Genomic DNA, 12888 nt, shown 5'->3' with positions numbered 1-12888 from the left:
TAATGGAATATTACTCAGCCATCAAAAAGAACGAAATCTTGCCATTTGCAGTGACATGGATGGAACTAGAGAGCTAAGTGAAATAAACAGCCAGAGAAAGACAAATACCATATGATTTCACTCATATGTGGAATTTAGGAAACAAAACAGATAAACATGTAAGATGGAGAAAAAAGAGATTCTTAACAATAGAGAACAAACTGAGGGTTGACGGAGGGAGGTGGGTGGGGGATGGGATAAATGGGTGATAGGCATTAAGGAGGGCACTTGTTATGATGAGCACTGGCTGTTATATGTAAGTGATGAATCATTAAATTCTACTCCCGAGACCAGTATTACACTATTTGTTAACTAACTAGAATTTATTTATTTATTTATTTATTTATTTATTTTAAGATTTTATTTATTTATTTGCTAGAGAGAAAGAGAGAGTGAGAGTACAAGCAGGGGGACAGGCAGAGGCAGAGGGAGAAGCAGACTCCCTGCTGAGCAGGGAGCCCGATGTGGGACTCAATCCCAGGACCCTGGGATCATGACCCAAGCTGAAGGCAGCCGCTTAACCGACTGAGCCACCAGGCATCCCACTAACTAGAATTTAAATAAAAATTTGGAAGAAAAAAATTTGTTATTTTAAATAAAATTTATTTTTAATTGTCTTTAATGTGATACAAATATATTTATATTATATATTTAAACAAAGGCTGACTTACCAAGTTACTTAAGTATGGGGGAAGGGATAGGACATTTGATTGCCAACTATATATCAAATACTGGGCAAATTTCTTAATATAATTTAGCTCATTTAATGTAAGATAACCTAGCCTAAGGGGTACTTCTAGAAAATACAAAAGTAGGAGTGATGCAGAGCACATAATACAAATATTCCACAAGCTTCATCCTATACTGTTTTGTTTCACATTGCCAAAACGGTGCAAGATTTCTTCATATACTTGATGATATGTATTTCTCACAGTCATTATTATTAAATATTCCTAAGCTTTTCCTTACAATTCTTTGTTTATCTACTTATTTTAGGGTAATCCCAAGAATAACTTAAATGGAATCAAAATGAGGTTATCTGGCATCTAACACACTACATTCTCCAGACACCCACATTAGAGAGCATTCATAACATTGCCTAAGTAAATGGCTAGATTTATAAAATAGTGTATATTACCAAAAAATAAATTGTATACTTCACAAAATCTTTCTGGCATACACTGATTTTTACCATACTCTGGGAAGATTTAATTACAAACAAAACAAAACAAAACAAAAGAAACAAACAAAAAGAACCAAAAAACTATTCTGTCAAGCTCACTGTTTTAAAAAAAATATTTTAATATATTTTTCTTGGTGGAGATGAAAAGGGCATTGCACCCTACACTAAATTCCAGCCAAGAAAAAAAAAAAATTGCAGTTTGACAGATATTCCATTATTTTTATGGAACTATGTGCGTCACATTAGAAGAAATTCTTTTTGATTAAAATTATTCAGAAACAGGAACCATTTTAAAGCTACATCTTTCATATTTATGTTTTCTTAATCCTCTCCTTATTGTGATTATAAAATTTAAATGGAATTATTAAAACTGAAAATGTACTTAATCCCGTGAAAGAAATGAATAAAATCAGGGTTAGATCTCTTGCACATTTGCAGTCTGTATATCCTTATTTGGAAGTTTCGTATATTTTTCCAGTAAACCCCCTCCCACTTCCACCCTGAGCCAGGCTACTGACAAGCGAAGGCCTTATTCTCTCTACTTGATAAAGGGTAGGAGAGGAGTTGTCTTACCTGCACCAGGGAATAGGCTCCTGCTGACCTGTTGTTCCTTGGCCTTTATCAGAATAAGCTCACATTTGTATTAAGTTATTGTCTCCTTTACCTCCTGAGATATTCTGCTATATATATATAAAAAATCTATTTGGTAGGGGATAATATGGAACTTCTCTTAACAATAGGAGTTATGGAATCTGCAACTTACACTTCAGATATTTTTAGCTATGATTCTAGACACAAATTATCTCTTATCCTAAAAGACTTTGATTCTTCTTCATCCTTGTACAACTATGCACAAATTTTACATTGTTTACATAATTGTGGAGCCTGTCAAGTTACACAGATAATGAGTACACTATCCTTTAACACACATTATGGACTGAATGTTTGTGCTACCCGCAAATTCATATATTGAAGCCCTAACTTTCAAAGTGATGGTATACCGTTAGAAGAGGTGCCTATGGGAGGTAATTCATTTCAGATGAAGTCATGAGGGTAGGGTTCTCATGATGGGATTAGTATCCTTAGAAGAGGAAGAGACCAGAGCTTGCTGGCAGGTTCTTGCTTTCCCTCTCTCCCATGTGAGGACATAATTGAGAAAGTGGCAGTCTACAAGCGTAAAAGAAGGTGCTCACCACGAAGCAAATCTGCCAGTACCTTGGTCTTCCCAGCTTCCAGAACTATGAAAACTAATTATCTGTTGTTTAAGCCACCCTATCTAGTATGGTAATTTGTTACAGCAGCCAGAGAAGACTAAAACAATGTATCACTGTGGTTTGATCAAGTTTTCATTCAAAAATAAAAATGCTCAAAGAAATAGAGTTTAGGATCATAACCATTTAAAAAAATTATGTTCACTCAACTTATTTTTATTGAAACTACATTTACGTTCATCTTTCAAATTCAATGTTAACGACTGCGAGATCTCACTCCTCATTTTAAAATTCTCACTGAACTTCAACCCTTCATCCAGGTCTCCTGCATTTACTCCAATGGATACAATGTCTCTATCACAATATCACATATCTTGAGCTAAAAGAAAAAACAAATTCCCTCCCCAACACTTCTCACATTCAGGCCTGAGAACCTGAAGGCCTCCATGGACTCTCCCTCCCTCAACTTCACTTAATTGGTTAGCTCCTTTTTTCTATATGCCTAAAATACTGAGTTCCTAGCAGAATATTTTATTTATAAACAATTCCACATTTTTAACATAAATCTTATTCATTCCTTCACTTAAATTATATAATTTTATTCAGTGTCTCCCCTAGCATTTAACATAGAACGAAATAACTAATAATATTAAAATGATTATTTTCTATGATTAAGATGACCAACTTCAAATGTATCTTTTTCAGATGTTGGTTTCTATTCATACAAGTAGACTTAAAAAAAAGAAGTTTAAAAAAAAGATTACAGGGGATTTTAACATATTATCAAACAATTATTAAAATTTTTAATTATATCTAAACGAACTCTAAGCAAAAAGCTCTCCTTTTATGGAATATAGATGTTTGTATAAAACTGAAAGAGGCTAATGATTCTTTTATCACTGTATCTTTGTCAAGTATCTGATTTTCCTCAGCACAGTCATTCTTTAAATATTTCACTCTTTCAGATATAAGGTATTGCTTAGAGATTGGGAAGAATAGAAAAATAAGAATTAAATTATGATAGCAATAATAAAATCTTAACTTAAAATTGGACAAATACATATTGTACTACAGACACATAAAACTATTTTCAAATATGTGTACCCCCCTATTTTAGGCAAGTGGATCACACTATTCTTGATTAGAAATTGGTTTGTCATCTATCAGTCTAGAAGAGAATAAATTATGTAATTTAAATTCATAGAGTCATTAATCTATGAATTAAAAAACATTAGAACATGAGACCCAAAAGGGAATTCTGTTAATAAAAATATCTATAATTTAATAAATCTCCTAGATATTCTACATATACTTTCCTTGTTTAATACAACCAAATTAGGTAATTATATTTGACTATCCTTTTGCACTTAAGAGAAAATTTCAAACTGAGAATAATTAATTTGTCCAAGGACAGACTTGCAAGGAGTCAAGCAGGAACATAATCAATTATTCTGAGTCCATGTACTTTCCTTTACCCAAGATGTCTCACCCTCTAAATCAAATTTTACAGACAAAATCATTCAACTACATTCATATAAATAATTTTTAATACATGTCCTGAGTGCTTACTAAATGTTAGAAAGAAAACAAATTTACTCTGTGCAGATTAAATACATTTTTGAAAATATTCAAACATTTGTTCATTTCTTAGCTATTTTCCCACCATTTTACAGACTTCTCAAGACTAGTCTGGGGTTTCTTTCCCAGATAAATAGGCAAAGGTAGAAAGAAAAAAGAAAGAAACAAAAAACCTATTTAGGAGTTTAAGTAATGCCTTAAGAAAGCAGCCATCATGAGAATCAACCCCTCTGCCTCCCCACCTCACCTTCCTCATTAAAAAGTTCAGGTTTAAGTAATTTAAGTAATCCCAATTCAGAATTCAATTAAATATCGATTGTCTATGCACCTTGGCAGGAAGAGTATAGATCAACCAACTTCTGAGAAAGGCTAACTGTTTCAGTAGGTAAAGGGCCTGGTAGTGGGAAAAGACCTTTGAGAGAAGAGAGGGTTATAGCTAAAGCAAAAGGCAAAAGAAGTTAAGCACGTTTGTTGACCTTCCACTGCAACTAGTATTTTCAAAATTGAAACATCTGAGAAATCCTGGTAGTAGGTAAGTTTGTTAGGCTCTACTTTTATCAAATCTAACTTTGAATTAGGGAGCCTTATTTATTTTACAAAGGATGGTTTTAAATGGGCAGTCTTGTTCTTAGCAGGTCAATTTATAAGAGTTAATGTATAGCCATATAGATATATTTTGAGCAATAGTGGAAAGAGAAAGAACTGGGAATAAAGATCTCTTAAAACTGCTTAATTTGGCTCTGTAATCCTCTAATTTGTTTCACAGCCTCAATTTTCTCATCTGAAAAATTAAGTCACTTGTATCACTAAAATGATACAAGTTTACGCATCTACTAAAGAAAGTAATTACGTTAATGCAAATATCAGGACCCCCAATCCAATGGCCACGTGAGTGGCCTGGCCTACATGGCAAATCTAAACCTAAGTCAGCCTTTACTTGCAGAAAACATCAAGAAAACCTAACACATACCAATCATCAATCCTCCAGCTCAGCTCTAGCTAGCTTACCTTACCCTAGAAAATAGGACCTGTAGCCTTATTTAAAAAAACAAAAACAAAACAAAAACCTGAACTCCTAGCCAGTCATGCCATTTTTGCATGCCTCTATAAAACTCTCTCTTATCCAAATTCCCTCTAGAAGCACTGCACTTCCCTAATACATGGATTGTTTTCCTTTGAATGAAGGACATCAACTCTTCACTAATTGTTTTAGTTTTGTCATTTGATAAAAGCAATGTTCAGGGGCACCTGGGTGGCTCAGTTGGTTAAGTGTCTGCCTTTGGTTCAGGTCATGATCCCAGGTTCCTGGGATTGAGCCCTGCATCAGGCTCCCTGCTCAGTGGGGAGTCTGCTTGTCCCTCTTCCTCTGCCCCTCCCCACCACTTGTGCTCACTCTCTTGTGCTCGCTCTCTTGTGCTCACTCTTGTGCATGCTCTCTCAAGTAAATAAATAAAATCTTAAAAAAAAAAGCAATGTTCATAGGTATGAAGGTCAGGATTTTCACTACTTTATTAATTTGGATTGTTTTTCATTATCAAGTATCTTAGTAGATGTAGTATAGGAATTTTTATGTTAAAATAAATGAAGTATAAAATCTGATCTTATTCCTGGAAACTGAGCCCTATCAACTGACTCAAGTTTAATAACTTATCAAGTTTTTTTTACTATGGAATTAGGGGCACCTGGGTGGCTCAGCTGGTTAAGCATCTGATTTCGGCTCAGGTCATGATCTCAGGGTTCTGGGATCAAGCCCCCAACAGGCTCTGCACTCAGCTGGGAGTCTGCTTGTCCCCCTGCTCCACCTCCAGCTCGTGCTTTCTCTCTCTCTCAAATAAATAAATAAAATCTTTTAAAAAATATTATGGAATTACTTTAAAACAGTATCTTTAAAGGGTTCTAATAGATAAGGAAACGGTCTTAAAAGGATTTGTATCCTGTGTTCTTGGGTACCACAAAGCTGATCCCTGAGCAATAATACAGCATTGTAAACACCCCCAAAGCTACATGAAAGCTACAGTGTACTAAGTCTTTTCAAAAACATTCCTAAGAAGAATAGTGTAAATTGTATGCAGCTTTCTCCTATCTTAAGAGTAATTATTGGAAACGGTTTTTAATACTTTTTTAAGATTTTTTATTTATTTTTATTTGACACAGAGACAGAGATAGAGAGCATAAGCAGGGGGAGCGACAGGCAGGCAGAGGGGGAGGGAGAAGCAGGCTTCCCGCTGAGCAGGGAGCCCGATGCGGGCTCCATCCCAGGACCCTGGGATCATGACCTGAGCCAAAGGCAACCGCTTAACCAACTGAGCCACCCAGGCGCCCTGTTTTTAATACTTTTAGAAGGCCTCTAGTTTAGATATCACAGTAATTTTTTTCAAATAACTTATAAATCCATGGAATCAATTTATGCTTTCAATTTTATAAAATGAACTCAATTTAGTTTTAAAAACACCAAACAAGGTAGCTCAGTCAGCTGAGTGTCTGACTCTTGATTTTGGCTCAGGTCATGATTTCAGGGTCCTGGGATTGAGTCCTGTATTAGGCTCTGCACTCATCAGGGAGTCTGCTTGAGGATGCCATCTCCTCCTCTCCCTCTGCACCCACCCTACCCACCCTGCTGGCCCTACCCCACCACACCTCTTTTTTTTTTTTTAATGCTAAACAGTTAACTTGCCTTAAGTATACCATAGTATACTTACAGGTATAAGTATTACAATATATAAGCATTATTCCCAAGGGAAGAAAACAAAAGGAAAGTACAATAAAAAAAGGCAGTAATGTGGGGTTAGGGATGAAGCAGTGGAGATAAAGAAGTAAAAAATAGTAGAGAATATAACTCAAAATAAAAATGCCATAATCCCCCAAATATGAGGAAATGAATCTAATAATCACAGCATGATTTTTTCTTAAGAGTATAAATGCATCTAAATGTCATATTATCTTATAAGTTGATAACATGATGGAGAAAGGAAATGAAACTTGTGATTGGTTCTTAATCATGGAGGGGGATTTGTATAAAAATTCAAAGGGTTGACTTGACTTGACTTTTTGCATAGCAATCATTGGTAGATAGAATTATAAGAAGTCCCCCAATATTCACCCCCCTCCAGTGTACATGCCTGATATAATCCTCCCCTTGAGTATGGATGGGAACTGGAAATATGAAGAGATATCATTCCTATGATTAGGTTACATTAACAATACTTGCAAAAAGGAATTGTATGGGTAAGTACCCATTTTAATGGCATTAATTGAGGTCAGGCAGAGGGCAGCAATAGTGAATGGGGCAAATAAAACTTTTATACAAGGTTTCTAGTCTATATGGTGAAAAACAAGACAGCATTCAGGGCAGCCACGCTTTAGGGACAGAGATGAGAATCCTGGATAGGAGACAGCCATAAGAGCAAGCTCCAAATTCTGCTGGTAAACTCTATACAAATTTCTGGTTAACCTCAGAAACATGCACAAATGGAAAAGACCTCAGTTATATATAAGAGAGCTAAGCTGAAATGTGATTTGCTGCCCAAGACATAGAATTTGTAGTGGAAATCCAACCATAAATATATGTATCTAATAATAGGGCTTCAATCTACATAAAATAAAAAGTGTCAAAATTAAAGGAACAAAAAGACAATTACACAACCATAGGGTTTTTAACACACCTCTCTAAGAAACTGAAAGAACTAGACAAAACTTGGTAAAACATAGATGATCTGAACAGTACTAACAAGCCCCTTGACCTATAGATTAGCTATTACTTCTGTAGCAAGTTATTAAAAAAAAAAAAAAAATCAGGGCACCCAGGTGGCTCAGTCGGGTGAGCCTCTGACTCTTGATTTTAGCTCAGGACATGATCTCAGGATCCTGAGATTGAGCCCCACATTGGTTCCATGCTGTGCATGGAGCCTGCTTAAGATTCTCTTTTTATCTTTCCCTCTGCCCCTCCTCCCATCCTCCCCCTGCCCACCTGAGTGCAAGCACACTCTCTCTCTCTTAAAAAAAAAAAAAAAAAATTAATAGCTTAAAATAATAAAATTTGTTATCTTTCAGTTCTGGAGATCAAAAGTCCAAAATAGATTTTATTAGGTAAACAAGAAAAAAAATTAAGGTGTTGGCTAGGCTGAACTTCCTCTCGAGGATCTAGGACAGAATCCATTCTATTACCTTTTTCAGCTTCTAGAGGCTCCTTGCGTTCCTTAGCTCATGGCCCCTTCAAAGCCAGCAGCTTAGTATATGTACACTCTTCTCTGCTTTGGTTATTAGTCTGCATTTTTCCTGAGCTTGATCCCTCCCGCTTATTAGGACCCTTGTGATTCTCTAGGGTCCTGACACACAATCCAGGAAAATTTCCCTATCTAAAAATCCTTAACTTAATCCGATCTTCAATTCCCCTTTGTCACAAATGGTAATAGAGTTATAGGTTCTGAATATTTGGATGTTTACATCTTTGGAAGCCATTATTCTATCTAGTTGATTATAGAATGCTATACCCAACAACTACAGAGCATGATTTTTAAATGCACATAGTACATTCATCAAGATGTTCCATATGCTGAGCCATAAAAAGGGCCCATTCTTATTTCAATAAATAAGAATTAAAACCATTCAGAGTATGTTTACCAAAAACAATGGACTTATATTAGAATAGCAGGTATCTAGGAACAACCCTCCCCCACCCCCTGCCATACTTGGAATTATGCAACATACTCTAAGTAATCCATGAGGCATAAAAAAATTACAGTGGAAATCAGAATATATTTCAAATTAGATGATAACCATACAATATATTGGAATTTGTGGAATATGGCTAAAGAAGTGCTTAGAGAAAAGTAAACACTTTAAATGCTTGTGTTAAAAGAAAAAAGGTCTAAAATCAGTGACCTAAGGTTTCACTTTAAAAAGACAGAAAAAAATAAATCTGAAATAAGTAGGAGAAATAATGAAATTTTTATTATAAAACAAGAACTCAAAGCAAAGAAAACAGAATTCAGGGAAGAGATGTTTTGGTAACAGGAGTAGATGAAATGCATGCTTTTAGGGCTTAGGAAAGAAGTAGAAGGGGAAAATAATAAAATCATGTAAATGAAGGTACATATCAGAAACAACACAAAGGGGAGGAGACACCACTAAACACAGTAAGAGTTAGTAAAAATAAAAAAAAAAAAGAGAAAAATTACACAAAGTTAAAAGTTATAGAGAAAAAATAGTAGATATGGAAGACAAATTTAATATTTATAATTCAGTATCCCCCAAAATAATGAAACAATGGTAATTCTGTATGAGAAAGTGTGTTTATACAATTACTGATATGTGATAACATTCTGTTCCTGAATTAAGATAGCAAACATTTTCTTCAAATATTTATCTGAGCCTATTTTTAACTAACTTCAAATGAGAGTTCAGATAGAAGAAATACACATGAGAAAATTTTGTGTGTTTTCACAAACCTTGTGTGTTTTCTTTCACAAAAAGACTGTGGGAGAAGAAAATTGAAAGTGGATCACATTGTAAGTTTATACACTTAATCCTCCATTTTGTTATCCACCATAACATAAATGCAATACACGCATCAAAGTAAAGCAGTCTATGTAATGAAATATTTAAAAACAAAAAGCTATAAAACAAGAAAGCATAAATAAAATATGACAGAACTAAGAACAAATATAACCCTTTATATCAACAAACAAAATACACTAAACTCACCAATTATCTTAGGTTTCCTTTGGCAGAGACAGAGAAATATAAGTGATTTATTAGAAGGGAGTGTCTCAGAGAAGAGGAAAGAAGGAGGCAGGAGAGTGGTAAGGATCAAAAACTAAACAAGTATGTGGTTGCAACAAAGAATAATTTCAGCTAGATTCCACAGGGAAATTTCTCAAGCAAAAATTACACTTAAATTAATTCCTCTTTGAGGCAAAGGGGCCAGCCTTTTATACCCTTTGTCGGTCAGTCATTGGCTGAGGTCTGCCTCCTCATGGGGAAGTAGAGATGGGGAGCTTGATGAGTGAATTGGCTTTAGTTGAGTACAATTCTCCAGAGAAAGAGGCAGCTGTGAAGTATTATTAGCCCACAACCAAGACACTTGGAGACGGGTGCACCTGCTAATAAAAGGTATCTAAGTGGGATATCAATAGCATCCACCACAGGCTATCCTTTGTACCACCTAGATTTTTTGCTTCTTATGGTAAGTACATTCCATTTAGTCACAGTTTCTGCAGGAAACTGCTTGGTCATAATTTCTGGGGTAATCTACAAGAATAGGTTAGTCAGCCAAACTATAGCACCAACAGCTGCATCTAGTTCTGAGGCTATCACTGATAATGATCATCTCCTATGTCTACCATCCATGTTACATGGTGGCCATAAAACCTAGTAACATAAGGAATCTCTCTGTCTCTCCTTTAACAGAGTGAATCACTTTATTTACATATGTGGTATGCTAAAGGAGCAAATTTTTTCTTTTAGTGAAAATCAGTGAAGCAACACATCACAGTTACATGTACAGGGATTGACAAAAATTTTACATTGTTAACAAGTGAAAACTCCCTCCCTCTTATTAGGACCCTTGTGATTCTCTAGGGTCCTGACAGACAATCCAGGAAAATTTCCCTATCTAAAAATCCTTAACTTAATCCGATCTTCAATTCCCCTTTGTCACAAATGGTAATAGAGTTATAGGTTCTAAATATTTGGATGTTTACATCTTTGGAAGCCATTATTCTATCTAGTTGATTATAGAATGCTATACCCAACATTTTCACTATTTCACTATTCAACATACCATGTATTATAACATATTAACAATAAATCATTTATATTTGCCATGATTCCATACTTTATGGTCACGCCTGTAGAGTTTCCCTACCTTTTGGCAGGCAGTTCTGCTGGTTTGGGTCATGAAGAGTAGCAGACTATGCCACCCCAAAATATGCTTCTTTGGTATAAATTGGTATGATTATTTTGAGCTGTTTTTTAAGAAACTGGAAATACAGGAGAAGCTCTGAAAATAGAATAGAAGTTGCCTATTTTTAAGGGAAATCTACATTTATAAAGGAAATTTACATTAAAAGGGGGCCTATACCCAAAGAAGAACAATTACCAGAGATAACTTTTTAACAGACACTTATCTACATGGCAGGACAACTTTCGTTTACCAAATATTTCCTCTTCTCGCTTTACCATGAGTTGCCTTCCCCTCTTTGAAGCCCTAGAGCCCCATCCCTTTCCTTAGCTCAGGATGGTATATAAGCCTCAATTATCTGGCTGCCTTCTGAATCTTGTATCTTTGTGGGGCTCCGGCAGGTAAGTACATATGTAATTTTTTTTCCCTCCTGTTAATTTGTGTTTTATTATGGGTGGGGAGGTAGGTCTCAGCCAAGAACCTGGAAGGGTGAGGGAAAATTACTTGTCCTTTCCTACAATGATTTGGCTGGTGGGTTGAACTGAGTCTCACCTCTAAAGGTTCTGAGTCTCATTTCCATGCCCTTAGCAGGATATAGTCGCTGTCCTTGTCCATTTACAGTTACAATTGAACATGGAAATATTAAGAGACATTCAAATGGATAATGTGAATTCCAAATATATTCCTCTCTGCCTCTACTTTACTGCTGCATGATGATCAAACTCAATTAACCCTGTCAGAATAGTGCTTTCCTTTTCTGCCCACTGGTCTAACATGAGGACTCTAAAATGACTTTAGCTATGTCTCTTGGTGGAGGCAGTCCCCCAGAACCATAGCATTATGAGCCTAAAATTCTGGAATACCAAGCAAAAATTGTGAATAATATGACAGGGCCATTACTGCTTTTATCCCTCTTTTTCAGAACTAATATGTTCTACTACTTGAGATAATACCATGTAATTGTCATTGGCTTAAGGCAGGTGCCAAATATTGAAAGGCAGTGCACCAACCACACAAGATGTCATCTCCAAGTTGGCATCTCAGCGACATTTTCAGAAAACTGTTCCATTACCCTGTAAGTCTAGCAGGTTATGGGTAGGTATAGTAAGTGGAAGAACCAGCATATGGCATGACCAGTATGTTGTAGAACCATGATCCTAGGTTCATGGTGCACGGCCATAACTCTTTTGCTTAAACATGAATCCTTTGGTCAGAGGGAATGTTATGCTAGATCCCCCCATGGAAGGTTAGATAGTCTGAGTCCTTAGATAGTAGCACTGGCTTAAGAATTGGATTCAAGAAAAAAATCCGTACCTGGAATATAAGACAATTCCAGGCAGTATGAATTGATGCTCTTTCTAGAATTGAAGGATATGATGCAATCAACTTCCTGCTTAGTGTCTGGTAGATCTTCTTGAGGAATTGTGGTATATTGGGGGCTCAGCATTGGTATATTTAGCTGGCAAGTCAGACATTCAGCAGCAGAGATAGCTAGATCAGCTTGAGTGGGAGGAAGAGGTAAGGGTGAGAGGGATTCCATCTTGTTGGCATAGCCTCTATTTCTGCTACTGTGTTTAATTCATTCATGAGCCCAAGATTGGGCTGGGATGGCTGAGGTCAGAGGAGAGCTGGCATTACAGGTTAAGTCATCCTAACTATTTGGTTGTTTAGTACCTCTTTGGATGTCCTTTGATTGACAATTCACATGTTTGTCCCAGTTCCCATGGGTCCATACACATGCCTCCTCCTCAAATATTCTTACACTTCATCTTCCAATCTTGCTCATCCCAGGACTCTGACCTATTAGTTAAGACATTTCCAGTACTCATGAGTCTCTGTGAATTCTTACATTGTGTCACCTCTCTCTGCACACAAATGAGAAGACTGGAAGCACTCTGCAAGACTCTATCCCCAGGGAGCATTTTACTTGGAGCATATTTCATGTAGACTCCAAAAAGTCCCTGTAGTAGAGTGGC

The sequence above is a fragment of the Mirounga angustirostris genome, unplaced genomic scaffold (assembly GCF_029215605.1).
Source record: "Mirounga angustirostris isolate CCGP_5_RB_7025 unplaced genomic scaffold, mMirAng1.0.hap1 SCAF_2, whole genome shotgun sequence".
NCBI lineage: Eukaryota > Metazoa > Chordata > Mammalia > Carnivora > Phocidae > Mirounga > Mirounga angustirostris.
The sequence above is the reverse complement of the archived record's forward strand: the minus strand, read 5'-3'. Positions refer to the sequence as shown.